The sequence below is a fragment of the Mustelus asterias genome, chromosome 25 (assembly GCF_964213995.1).
Source record: "Mustelus asterias chromosome 25, sMusAst1.hap1.1, whole genome shotgun sequence".
Taxonomy (NCBI): Eukaryota; Metazoa; Chordata; class Chondrichthyes; order Carcharhiniformes; family Triakidae; genus Mustelus; species Mustelus asterias.
Window position 1 is genome coordinate 50502454 of NC_135825.1, and position 13938 is coordinate 50516391.

Below are 13938 nucleotides of genomic sequence, written 5' to 3' on the forward strand. Positions count from 1 at the left end.
GCAGACCAATGCCAATAGCATGGGTTCAATTCCTGTACTGGCTGAGGTTATTCATGAAGCCCCTGCCTTTTAACCTTGCCTGAGGTATGGTGACCTTCAGGTTAAATCACCACCAATCAGCTCTGTCCCTCAAAGAGGAGAGCAGCCTATGGTCATCTGGGACTATGGCGACTTTACCTGTCGGGTGTATTTAAGTGAGTTTCTTTTATTTCAGTGAAACATAGTGAATATTTACAACAAGCTGCACTGGAAAAATATGGGCCAGATCTGCACCTGGCTCTGAGAAGTCGCAGGGATGAACTCCTGTATCTCAGGAAATTAACCGAGTTGCTGTTCCCATACATTCTACCGCCAAAAGCCACAGAATGCAGGTACTCTGCTGACATTTTATTTTCTGTTACATACTGTGGAATATGAAACATATGCTTAATGGCAAGTTTTGTTTACTAAAAGATACTGTAAACAGAATTGACTCTTTGCTACTATCTCCCTATAACAATATTTTCTGTAATATTTCTATATTCAGAAGTTTTTAACTTGAAGTTCTGACCAGGTATTTAAATAGAGTTGCTTGCTTTTGAAACTTGATTGATGACCTAAAATTTTGGGTACTTCTCCTTCGTGTCATTTTTAAAATATATTTTATTAACATTAGGACGTAGCAATTAGAACATAGAAAAACCACAGCACAAACAGGCCCTTCGGCCCACAAGTTGCGCCGGTCATGTCCCTACCTACCTACCTAGGCTTACCTATAACCCTCAATCCTATTAAGTCCCATGTACTCATCCAGAAGTCTCTTAAAAGACCCTATCGAGTTTGCCTCCACCACCACTGATGGCAGCCAATTCCACTCACCCACCACCCTCTGAGTGAAAAACTTAACCCTGACATCTCCTCTGTACCTACTCCCCACCACCTTAAACCTGTGTCCTCTCGTAGCAACCATTTCAGCCCTGGGAAAAAGCCTCCGAGAATCCACCCGATCTATACCTCTCAACATCTTGTACACCTCTGTCAGGTCACCTCTCATCCTTCGTCTCTCCAAGGAGAAAAGACTGAGCTCCCTCAACCTATCCTCATAAGGCATGCCACCCAATCCAGGCAACATCCTTGTAAATCTTCTCTGCACCCTTTCAATAATTTCTACATCCTTCCTGTAATGAGGCGACCAGAACTGAGCACAGTACTCCAAGTGGGGTCTGACGAGGGTCTTATAAAGCTGCATCATTATCTCCTGACTCCTAAACTCAATCCCTCGATTGATGAAGGCCAGCACACCATATGCCTTCTTAACCACCTCCTCTACCTGCGAGGCTGATTTAAGAGACCTATGGACCCGGACCCCAAGGTCCTTCTGATCCTCTACACTGCTAAGAGTCTTACCCTTGATATTATACTCCTTCATCCCATTCGACCTGCCAAAATGTATCACTACACATTTATCCGGGTTGAAGTCCATCTGCCACTTCTCCGCCCAGTCTTGCATCCTATCTATGTCACGCTGCAGCTTCTGGCATCCCTCCAAACTATCCACAACACCACCAACCTTCGTGTCGTCGGCAAACTTACCAACCCATCCCTCCACTTCCTCATCCAGGTCATTTATGAAAATGACGAACGGCAAGGGTCCCAGAACAGATCCTTGGGGCACTCCACTGGTGACTGACCTCCATTTTAGAAAAAGACCCAAATACAACCACTCTCTGCCTTCTGCAGGCAAGGCAATAGCCCCTTGGATCCCATGCCCTCTCACTTTCTCGAGACGTCTTGCATGGGGGACCTTATCGAACGCCTTGCTGAAGTCCATGTAAACCACATCTACCGCTTTTCCTTCGTCAACCTCAATTGAACGGTGGAAAGGAGGATTTTTTTTCGACAAAAGTTGTGCTTGAGCTTTGGGCATTGTCAATACTTTCCCAGGATGTCTGAAGACTTGATTGGCTGTTATCTCAGATGTAAATTTCTCATCCTTGTGTTCAAATCTGTTCATGGATTTGTCCCTCCTTAATCTTCTTCAGTCCCACAGCCCCTAAAACACACTTCTTCTGATTCAGACTTCTTGTGCACCCCCCTTCAACCCACTATTGTTGGCAGTGTCCTTCAGTTGTGGAATTGCAATTTTAAGGGTGTGGAATTCCTTCCCTAAAACACTTCCTTCTCCACACTATTCAAATTCTCCTGAAAGTCCATATCTTTCACCAATCTTTTGATCACATACCCCACTTCCTTCCTTTTGACTTGTTGTTCATTTCCTGATCACCTTGCAGTATCTTTTTCTACATTAGAGGTGCTATATAAATGTAAATTGTTGTAAGAAAACTGCTCAAGTGATTTGAAATGTATTGCAATGCAAGTCGAGATTATTCATTGTTCTGCACCCCACGGTTGGACTTTTGGAAGAGACTGTTGTGAGGATGCAATAGTTTATTAACTTAATCTGAAATTTGAAACAATCTTGTGACATGTCATTAATAAATTTAAATCCATCCACATAAATATATTGGATCAATTCACCATTTAGAAGGGTCCCAGTTAATGAGGGAAGAAACTATAAGCTTGTATATGGATTGTGCACTTGCATATTAGTCTCGTACAGGATGTGCAGCGGGTGACGGTTTCCTCTGTTTGATGTCTAGATCTCTAGCCCTATTGATTCAAGAAATTCTGGCTGGGTCAGTGTTTCTTCCCTCTCTGGACTTCTTGGCTGATCCGGTAAATATCTTTGTTTAGACTAAACTGGTTAATTGTTTGACCAAAAGTCTTCAATAAAACGTACTTGAAAATGAATATAAATGGAGTTTGAGATATATGTTCTGCATGCAGCTGTGCTCATGACATCCAGCATGGTTCTCTTTGCCCTGATAATTCTTACTTTGAATTTTGAATTAAAATGTTTGAACTGGCTTGGGTTCCAAAATTGTAAAGTACTTGCAACTCAGAAATAGGCCATTTGGTTCAAAAGATTCTTAGCTATGTCCATGTGTTCATGTTCCACACAAGCCTTTGCCACCCTTCATCTTATTTTCATACGTTTACCTAGCTTCATTTTAATTGTATCAATGCTCGTTGCCTCAGTCATTGTGGTGGTAAATTACACGTTCTTGCCACTCTTCAATCATGAACACTGCCCCGTTGACCTCAGAGGGAATTTCCAGTCTTGGAGCGTGCATAGCTAAAATCCCACCGTTAATTATTGAAGAGTGGCAAGACCGTGTAATTTACCACCGCAATGACTAACTGGTTTTCATTGGAGTAAGCCTTCTCCAGTACCTCTGTCTTTTTCCAATATAGACACCAGATTGTTCACAGTCTCACATCTAAACAAATTTCTGTTCAAATTTAATGTAACTTTGCTCTCCAGTTCTTTCTTCCAGAATTGAGCTCCAGTTTTTGCTTTTATTATGACTGTATTAACCATTACTACTTTTTCACTGGTACTGCTCTCACTTATCTCTATTGAAGCTCATTTGTCACACTTTTTTTAATGGTGAGTGATTCTTAAATTAGAATATCCAAGTATCAATAGCTTTGAGATCCAGGCAAATTAATAAGAACAGTTTTTTTTATTTATATGTGGTCCCCACTAAGCAGTCCCAAACACAAAAATAGTTCAAACACATTTTATGCATGGTTCCACTGTTGCCTATCCTCATGCTGCCACCAAACCTCCAATAATGGCTTGTCCTGTCTGAAAATGGGCAAGTGCCCAAGGTTCCATCTTCATCTGCTTTCTTTTCATATGGTGACATTATCTATAATTGTAGCATTGGGTGCCATATATATGCTCATTACATCCACTTGTACCTCTCCACAATTTCATTCTACTTCTCAGCTATTGCTGTGCTGTCAGTGGTTTGATTTATTATTGTCACATGTATTAGTATACAGTGAAAAGTATTGTTTCTTGTGTGCTATATTGTATGATGTTTGAATGATACAATATTTGTTCCATTTAGTTATCAGGATTTTCTTTCATGTCCCTGACTGCTCTTGCCAAATATTCCACAATAGTGATCTCTTGTTCAACCAAGAATTAAATTTCAAACTTTCATCCTGTTTACCAAGATTGTTTACTTCTGTCTTTTGCATCTCACACCTGCACCCTATATCAATCTCATAACTTGATCCCAACCCTATTTGTTACCTTCAGATTTAATTTCTCTTAACAGCCTACACACTTTTTGAAGTTCATCTTTCATAAGCTCCTATTTGACCAGTTGTTAATCTTTTCTAAACCTTCCACCTTTGCCCAATCTTCATTGTTACCCCTCTGAAGTATTATAGATTTTGTTTTACATTAAAGGGAACTGATAGATGTGTATTTGGATTTTGTAAAAGGTATTCCACAGATGCCACATAAAAAATTATTATCCAAGACAGGATAAATGAGTCACTTCTAATTGGCATACTAACTAATAGGGTGCCAAAAAGATTAGTGCAGGGCTTTACCGTTTTACAATATATATGTGTAAGTTGGGTTGTGAGGAGGAATAAAGTCTGCAAAAGACATAGAAAGGTGAAGTGAGTGGGGAAGAAATTGGCAGATGGAGTGGGGAAGATGTAAGATTGTGCATATTGGTTAGGAAGAATAGAAAAGCAGAATATTATTTGAATGGAGAATTATTACAGAATGCTGCGGTACAAAGACATCTGCGTATCCTTGTACACGAATCACACAATGTTAGCATACAGGTACAGAAAATAATTAAGAAGCCAAATGGGAAGGTTGGCCTTGATTGCAAGGGAAATGGTGTATAAAAGTAGAGAAGTCTTGCTACAACCTTGCAGAGAATTAGTGAGACCGTACCTAGAGTATTGTGTACAGTTTTGGTTTACTAGGTTAATTCCTAGGATGAAGGGGTTGGCTTATGATGAAAGGTTGAGCCGGCTGGGCCTATACTTATTGGAGTTGGACCATAAAACATAGGAGCAGAATTAGGCCACTCGGCCCATCGAGTCTGCTCCGCCATTCGATCATGGCTGATATTTTTCTCATCCCCATTCTCCTGCCTTTTCTCCAGAACCCCTGATCCCCTTATTCAAGAATCAAAGAATTCCACAGATTCACCACTCTCTGGCTGAAGAAATTCCTCCTCATCTCTGTTTTAAAGGATCGTCCCTTTAGCCTGAGGTTTTGCCCTCTGGTTCTAGTTTTTCCTACTAGTGGAAATATCCTCTCCACGTCCACTCTATCCAGACCTCAGTGTCCTGTAAGTTTCAATAAGATCCCCCCTTAGTTGGTGGTTGGTGCTGGTCTAAAGGGTGGTGAAAACGGCATATGGGACACTTGTCCTTGTCAATCAAGGCCTAGATTACAAAAGCAGGGAAGTCATGTTGGAGTTGTATGGAACTTTGGTGAGGCCACAGATAGAGTACTGTGTACAGTTCTGGTTGCCATGTTATTGGAAAGATGTGATTGCACTGGAGGGGGTGCAGAGCAGATTAACCAGGATGCTGCCTGGGATGGAACATTTCAGCTTTGAAGAAAGGTTGCGCAGACTTGGGTTGTTTCATTGGAGCGGATAAGACTGAAGGGTGACCTGATCAAGTTGTACAAGATTCTAAGAGACATGGATAGAATGGATAAGGTGCAACTGTTCCCCTTAGTTGAAGGGTCAATCACAAGGGGACATAGGTTCAAGGTGAGGGGCAGGAGGTTTAGGGGGAATGTGAGGAAAATCATTTTTACCCAGAGGATGGTGAGGATCTGGAATGCACTACCTGGGGGGGGTGGTAGAAGCGGGTTGCCTCATATCCTTTAAAAGATATCTGGATGAGCACTTGGCACATCATAACATTCAGAGCTATGGGCCAAGTGCTGGCAGATGGGATTAGGTGGGAGTTTAGGTGTTTCTAATGTGTCGTTGCAGACTTGATGGGCCAAAGGGCCTGTTCTGCGCTGTATGATTCTATGAATTTAGAAGAATGAGAGGTGATCTTATTGAAGCATACAAGATTGAGAGGGCTAGAAAAATAGCTGCTGAGAAGATGTTTCCCCTCATGGGGAATCTGGAACTGGGGCCACACTTTCAGAATGAGATGTCTTTCATTTAAGATGGAGATGTGGGGAAATTTATTTGCGGATCGTGGAATTCTGTATCAGAGAGAGCAGTGGCGGCTGTGTAATTGAATATATGTAAGGCTGCGTTGGACAGACTTTTAATATGCAAGGGGGTTGTGGGTTATGGTAGACAGGAAAGTAGAGCTAAGGCTTCGATAAGATCAGCCAGATTTTACTGAATGGCAGAGAAGGCTTGAAGGGCCACATGGCCTATTCCTATTCCTTATGCTTTCTATTCTATTAATGCAACCTCGTGTTTTCTTGTATTGGTGAAAGTGGGGTAAAGTTTCTTTACTTTCCAACACTTCATTGCCTTGTTTCCTTCACCTTCCATCTTGTCAATTATTCACATGGAGAATGAAACAGAAGTAAAAAGTGAGAGCAAAATGTCATATTCCTTCTGACATAATTCTATTTACCAAACATATTAACTATATTAACAGAGAGCCTTCTCTCTGTCTTGTGCCTCTCTTGCTTGGAGCTTGATGACCAGTGCATTCTGCACTTTACTGTCTGTATTGGTGAATTGTATCACCACCTAATGTTATATCTGTCCATCCCATCATGTCATTCAGTCTTTGTCACTTGATCTTTGACCTACAGCCCTATCCATTTTCCATCTTTTTCCCAAACGATCATCTCACTCTTCAAAATGTAAACAGCTCCCATTCCTCAGGTATTTTCTGCTCCCTTTTAAAACTGTCATTTATCATTCACATCCTCAAATTATGATCTTTTCATTATTTCTCTTTTGTTGTATTATCTCACGTGCTTCCTTGCTAACCATTTTGTTCATGCCTCTGTTGCACGAGAACTCTATCCTCTCTGCTCCTCCACTTGAGTGTTCAAGAGACAAATTCCATGTCCATTTATTGTTTTGACCGGTAGCATCTCATCAGTCTGCATAGTACCATAAAATAAAACTGAAACTGCTGGAAACATTCAGCAAGTCAGGCAGCATGAATGCAGAGAGAAATAGTTGATGCTTCAGGTTATCAAAACATTATGGTAGCAGTTTAATTGCATTGTTCCACAGGAACTCCTTCATAGTTAAATGTCTCCTTCACAATCATGTTTCTCAATTTAACTTCATTTTTGTCTCATTTTGCACTAAAATTGGCAATTTTCTGTACTTTACAATTTCCATCTGAACTGAGGTCAGTTTGTGGGAGATCCTTGTTGTTATTGACTTGAACCTAAAAGTTTCCTGTGTTGTTTCTTTAATGATTTTCAAAAATAATATCTAGATGACAGTTAATGTTAAATTTAAACCTTGAGAGTCCATTCTCTGATTTAATTATATTCCAGTGTAATAAACTCTCAGGTACTTGATTATGGATGTACAAATGCTGTTCCCTTTTTTTTTAAAGGACACTGTGAACCATTTGTTACTGATTTTTATAGACGATAGTCCAGTGAGTATTACAAATCTTTTTATAATTCTTCCCCAGGGAAAGGTTGACTCAAAATCATGTAGGGTTTGGTATTCTACCTACTTTCAACACAATCAGCCAACCACCACATGGTGGCACAGTGGTCAGCACTGCTGCCTCACAGCATCAAGGACCCGGGTTCGATTCATGGCGTGGGCCACTGTGTGTGCGGAGTCTGCACTTTCTCCCCGTGTCTGTGTGGGTTTCCTCCGAGTGCTCCGGTTTCTTCCCACAGTCTGAAAGACATTCTGGTTAGGTGCATTGGTCATCTCCCTCAGTGTACTCAGACAGGTGCTGGAGTATGGTGACTAGGGGGTTTTCACAGTAATTTCATTGCAGTATTAATATAACCCTACTTGTGACACTAATAAATAAACTTAAACTTAAAAATCAATATAAGGAGCTTATCCTACTGTTGGCACCACCTGGGATTCCTACTGAAGATGGAGCAGCCATTATGGTTATTGTACTTGGGCAGCGGTACGCTTCTATCAGCTGAACATAAATTGTGACTGTTTTGTATTAACATTTGGGCTTTCCTAGTTGTGTCTGGAGCTGATGCTAGCAGAACTGCATCATCTCAATAACATGGATGTATATTAATTAACCTCGATCTCAAGCTCAGACTCCTAAGGTTCTCCATAGGGATTTTTTTTACCCAGAGTGTGGTCAAAATGTGGAAAATGCTACCAGAGGAGTGGTTGAAACAAATACTGTAAATTTAATTTAAAGTAAAGTTAGCTACTGTTATGGACAAAGGAGAGACGGGCTTATGCTTATTTCCCCATACCACCTGTCTGTAAGCAAAAGGTGTTTTGAATTTTTAACTTATGTGGTGACATGTTTTCCAAACATGTTCACATGCACCGCACACATGCACATTAAGGGAAAAGAAAATAAGTTTTACAACTATGAATAGTCACAATACAAGGACTACAGAAACGGATATTAGTTCACAAGTCCAGAGTCCAAGGGGGAGTTCTTTCACATAAGATCAGCTGGCTGAAGAACTAAGTTACAGAGCTGCTACTGCAGATGAAGTAGGCAGACAAAGATTGGGTCAGTTCTGCAGGCAATCATAGGAAATATTCCAGCAGAGACGGGATTTGAGTTCTGCCTGGAGTTCTGTTTCTTCGGGGTTCACCAAAGAACAAAGAACAATACAGCACAGGGACAGGCCCTTCGGCCCTCCAAGCCTGCGCCGCTCATGTGCCCAACTAGACCATTCGTTTGTATCCCTCTATTCCCAGTCTGTTCATGTGGCTATCTAGATAAGTCTTAAATGATCCCAGCGTGTCCGCCTCAATCGCCAGTTGGATTTTAAACAGCAAACTGCCTATGAAGCCCAAAAATTAGATGATCCCAGGAATGGTAGGCCTGACATACGATGAACGTCTGAGGATCGTGGGATTATATTCATTGGAGTTTAGGAGGTTGAGGGGAGATCTGATAGAAACTTACAGGATAATGAACGGCTTAGATAGGATGGACGTAGGGAAGTTGTTTCCATTAGCAGGGGAGACTAGGACGCGGGGGCACAGCCTTAGAATAAAAGGGAGTCACTTTAGAACAGAGATGAGTAGAAATTTCTTCAGCCAGAGGGTGGTAGGTCTGTGGAATTCATTGCCACAGAGGGCTGTGGAGGCCGAGACGTTGAGCGTCTTCAAGACAGAAATTGATAAATTCTTGATTTCTCGAGGAATTAAGGGCTATGGGGAGAGAGCGGGTAAATGGAGTTGAAATCAACCATGATTGAATGGTGGAGTGGACTCGATGGGCCGAATGGCCTTACTTCCGCTCCTATGTCTTATGGTCTTATGGTCTTATGATATGGCAAATGGAGTATAACGTTGATAAATGCGAGGTTATACACTTTGGAGGAAATAATAACAAATGGGATTACTATCTCAATGGAAACAAATTAAAACATGCTACCGTGCAAAGGGACCTGGGGGTCCTTGTGCATGAGACGCAAAAGCCCAGTCTGCAGGTACAACAGGTGATCAAGAAGGCAAATGGGATGTTGGCCTATATCGCGAGGGGGATAGAATATAAAAGCAGGGTTGTCTTGATGCACCTGTACAGGGCATTGGTGAGGCCGCAGCTGGAATACTGTGTGCAGTATTGGTCCCCTTATATGAGGAAGGATATATTGGCATTGGAGGGAGTGCAGAGAAGGTTCACCAGGTTGATACCGGAGATGAGGGGTTTGGATTATGAGGAGAGGCTGAGGAGATTGGGTTTGTACTCGTTGGAGTTTAGAAGGATGAGGGGGGATCTTATGGAGACTTATAAGATAATGCGGGGGCTGGATAGGGTGGAGGCGGAGAGATTCTTTCCACTTAGTAAGGAAGTTAAAACTAGAGGACACAGCCTCAAAATAAAGGGGGGTCGGTTTAAGACAGAGTTGAGGAGGAACTTCTTCTCCCAGAGGGTGGTGAATCTCTGGAATTCTCTGCCCACTGAGGTGGTGGAGGCTACCTCGCTGAATATGTTTAAAGCACGGATGGATGGATTCCTGATCGGTAAGGGAGTTAAGGGTTATGGGGATCAGGCGGGTAAGTGGTACTGATCCACGTCAGATCAGCCATGATCTTATTGAATGGCGGGGCAGGCTCGAGGGGCTAGATGGCCTACTCCTGCTCCTATTTCTTATGTTCTTATGTTCTTATGTACTTGTGGGAAAAGTCCTCAATGTCCGTATTTTCCATGGAACGATGAATCCTGGGACATTACCACTCGGTCTGTCACCAGTTCACGGTTGTTGATGTTTGCAGTCAATGTGAAGGGGTGCTATCGAGAGCTGGGGCTGTCGTCAGTTTGTAGGGTGTGGGGTGTGCTTCAGTAAGGGCTGCGGGACTTCAGTATGGGTTTCCTTCGGGTGCTCCGGTTTCCTTCCACATCCCAAAGATGTGAGGGTTAGGTTGATTGGCCATGCTAAATTGCCCCTTAGTGTCAGAGGGACAAGCAGGGTAAATACATGCGATTATAGGGATTGGGAATGGTTGGGTGGGACTGTGGTCGATGCAGGTTCAATGGGCCAAATGGCCTCCTTCTGCACTGTAAGGATTCTATGATTCAGATGGATGCTTGGGTTCTATGTTAATGGGAATGCGGAGTTAGCTGTCAGCCACTGGTGTGCATTGAGGAGGATGTTTTCCTTGTGGACATCAGGGGGTCCAATGTGTACTGGGGCAGGGAGCCACTTGAACTGTGTTTGTCTCGCTGTCCCCAGAATAATCCTCCTGGACGTGGATATGTGTCCTGTTTGTGTGGCAACTAATGTATCAGCTCAATCCCATGAATCCTTATCTTGGACAACAATATTTTTCATGTGGCATCTTGTGCGGAGGCGGTGGCATAGTGTTAATGTCACTGGACTGGTATACCAGCGAGCCAGGGTGATGCTCTGGGGACCCAGGTTCGAATCTCGCCATGGCAGATGATGAAATTTGAATTCAACCAAAATCTGGAATTAAACATGATCACGAAACCATTGCTGATAAAAACTGAAAATGCATCTGGTTCACTAATGCCCTTTAGGAAAAGAAATCTGCTGTCCTTACATGGTCTGGCCTACATGTGACTCCAGAGCCACAGCAATGTGATTGACCCTTAAGGGTAGTTAGGGATGGGCAATAAATACTGATCCGCATCCCATGAGTGAATAAAAAAAATCTTATTAAATGCCTTTTGAAAATTCAAACTTATTAATTCCACTGATTCCTCTCCATCTATATGCTAGTTGCATCCTCAATAAACTCCAGTAGTTTGTCCAACTATTATTTCCCTCACAAAACTTGGTTGACTCGAAGCAGGTTATGATTTTCTGATCTTAGCACTTCCTTAATAATGTATTCAGCATTTTCCAACGAACTGGTCTATAGTTTCCGGTTTAATTTCCCTCTTTTCTTGAACAGCAATGTTACATTTGTTACCTTCCAGTTGACAATTGTGACAGAATCTGGGGAATTTTGGAGGATCACAAGCAGTGATTCCAACCACTTATTTTAGAATCCTGGAATCCATAGATAAGATCTAGATGTTCTGTAAACATTTGTTCAAAAAGATCCAAGAAATTCGAGTCCCCACTGGGTTCAATGTCCACTGGGTTCAGTGTCCATTGGGTTCAGTATCCACTGGATTCAGTCTCCACTGGGCTCAGTGTCTGCTGGGTTTACTGTCCACTGGATTCAGTGTCCACTGGGTTCAGTGTTCACTGGGTTCAATGCCCATTGGGTTCAATGTCCACTGGGTTCAATATCCACTGGGTTCAGTGCCCACTGGGTTCGATGCCCACTGGGTTCAAAGTCCACTGGATTCAGTCCCCAATGGGCTCAGTGCCCACTGGGTTCAATGACCATTGGTTTCAATGTCCACTGGGTTCGATATCCACTGGCCCAGTGTCCGCTGAATTCATCACCCACTGGGCTCAGTGTCCACTGGATTCAGCATCCACTGGGCTCAGTGTCCACTGAGTTTCGTGTCCACTGGGTTCAGTATCCACTGTGTTCAGTGTCCACTGGGTTCAGTGCCCACTGGATTCGGTGCCCATTGGGCTCAGTGCCCACTGGGCTCAGTGCCCACTGGGTTCAGTCTCTGCTGGGCTCAGTGTCCACTGGATTCAGTCCACACTGGGTTCAGTCACTGCTGGGATCAGTCTCTACTGGACTCAATGTGCACTGGGATCAGTGTCCACTGGGTTTACTGTCCACTGGGTTCAGTCCCCACTGGGTTCAGTCTCTGCTGAGTTCAGTCTCTGCTGGGTTCAGTGTCCACTGGGTTCAGTGCCCACTGGGTTCAGTGCCCACTGGGCTCAGTGCCCGCTGGGTTCAGTCTCTGCTGGGCTCAATGTCCACTGGTTCAGTGTCCACTGGATCAGTGTCCACTGGTTCAGTGTCCACTGGGTCAGTGCCCACTGAGTTCAATCTCTGCTGGGTTCAGTGCCCACTGGGATCAGTGTCTACTGGGTTCAGTGTCCACTGTGTTCAGTGCTCACTGGGTTCAGTACCCACTGGGTTCAATCTCTGCTGGTCTCAGTGTCCACGAGGTTAGTGCCCACTGGGTTAGTGCCCACTGGGTTCACTGTCCACTGGGTTCAGTCTCTGCTGAGTTCAATCTCTGCTGGTCTCAGTGCCCACTGGGTTCAGTGCCCACTGGGCTCAATATCCACTGGTCTCAGTGTCCAATGGCTTCAGCACCCACTGGGCTCAGTGTCCACTGAGTTCAGTGTCCACTGGGTTCAGTATCAACTGTGTTCAGTGCCCACTGGGTTCAGTGCCATTGGATTCGGTACCCACTGGATTCAGTGCCCATTGGATTCAGTCCCCACTGGGTTCAATCTCTGCTGGGCTCAGTGTCCACTGGACTCAGTGTCCACTGGGATCAGTGTCCACTGGGTTCAGTGCCCACTGGGTTCAGTGCCCACTGGGTCAGTCTCTGCTGAGCTCAGTGCCCACTGGGCTCAGTACCCATTGGGTCAGTGCCTTCTGGGTTAGTGCCCACTGGGTTACTGCCCACTCGGTTCAGTCTCTGCTGGACTCAGTGTCCACTGGGTTCAGTATCCACTGGGTGTTCAGTAAGTGTTTTACAGATTCCGAGCAGCCTGCAAGTGAAAAATGACAGCTTAGAATACCGAGGGAAATGCAAACACAAGACCGTGAACATCGACAGAAAACTAACACAGGGATTAGCAAGGAAACATAATTAATGAGAGGAGATTATAAACAGGAAACATAGTGAAAACGTGATAATGATTTTCTGTTGTGTGTTACTCATTATCAGGTGTATTTTATGCACCATAGAATTTCTCATTCTCAGTCTCACTGGTATAAGCGTGGATCCTATTGGTCTCTTGTTAAAATATGAATTGTACTTCGCTTCAGATTAATGCTAACGTTTCATTAGATTTTCTCTGCCTATCCTAAACTTCTGTCCCCATGTACTTGTGGCTCATGGCAGACAGTGTACCAACTGGTCCAACACACACAGACCTTGTATTTCGAATACAGAGTGGCTCCAAGTCTGGTCATTCTGGCAGACTCTTTGCTGAGGAAATTTGCTCAATTACTTGAGATCTCTTTCAGCACCAAGAGTTACTAACAGCTCCCTTTCCAGAAACTGACCTCCCTTTAACAGGGAGGATACAAGGTGCTGGGGCTGCTAATTTCCAAGATAATAACAGGATGGTAACATTGTGGAAGCTTTTCATGGATACCAGTTAAAAACTAGGCTTACAATTATTATTTAGCACTATTTATAAGGCTAACTTAGGCTAACATCTGCAAATGAGTTAATAGAAGGTGGCTGGTTAAAGGCCAAGCAACAATTGTTTTTTTCTCCCTTTTTGATTACAACTATCGTGTAAAGATGTTTGTTTAAAACTCAAAGTAAGGTCGAAAGGTAATGACCAGGATTCTCCAGTCTCGTCTTGCGAGCAGG

General features: G+C 43.4%; 1 long non-coding RNA gene across 1 annotated transcript; it reads left to right on the forward strand.

Annotated features, from left to right (window-relative positions):
• The first annotated feature begins 257 nt into the window (after positions 1–257).
• Positions 258–7482, forward strand: LOC144479289 (uncharacterized). The gene is made up of 3 exons (XR_013495491.1): positions 258–371; positions 2640–2715; positions 7435–7482. It is a non-coding gene; the product is annotated as an uncharacterized LOC144479289 (long non-coding RNA).
• The last annotated feature ends 6456 nt before the right edge of the window (positions 7483–13938 follow it).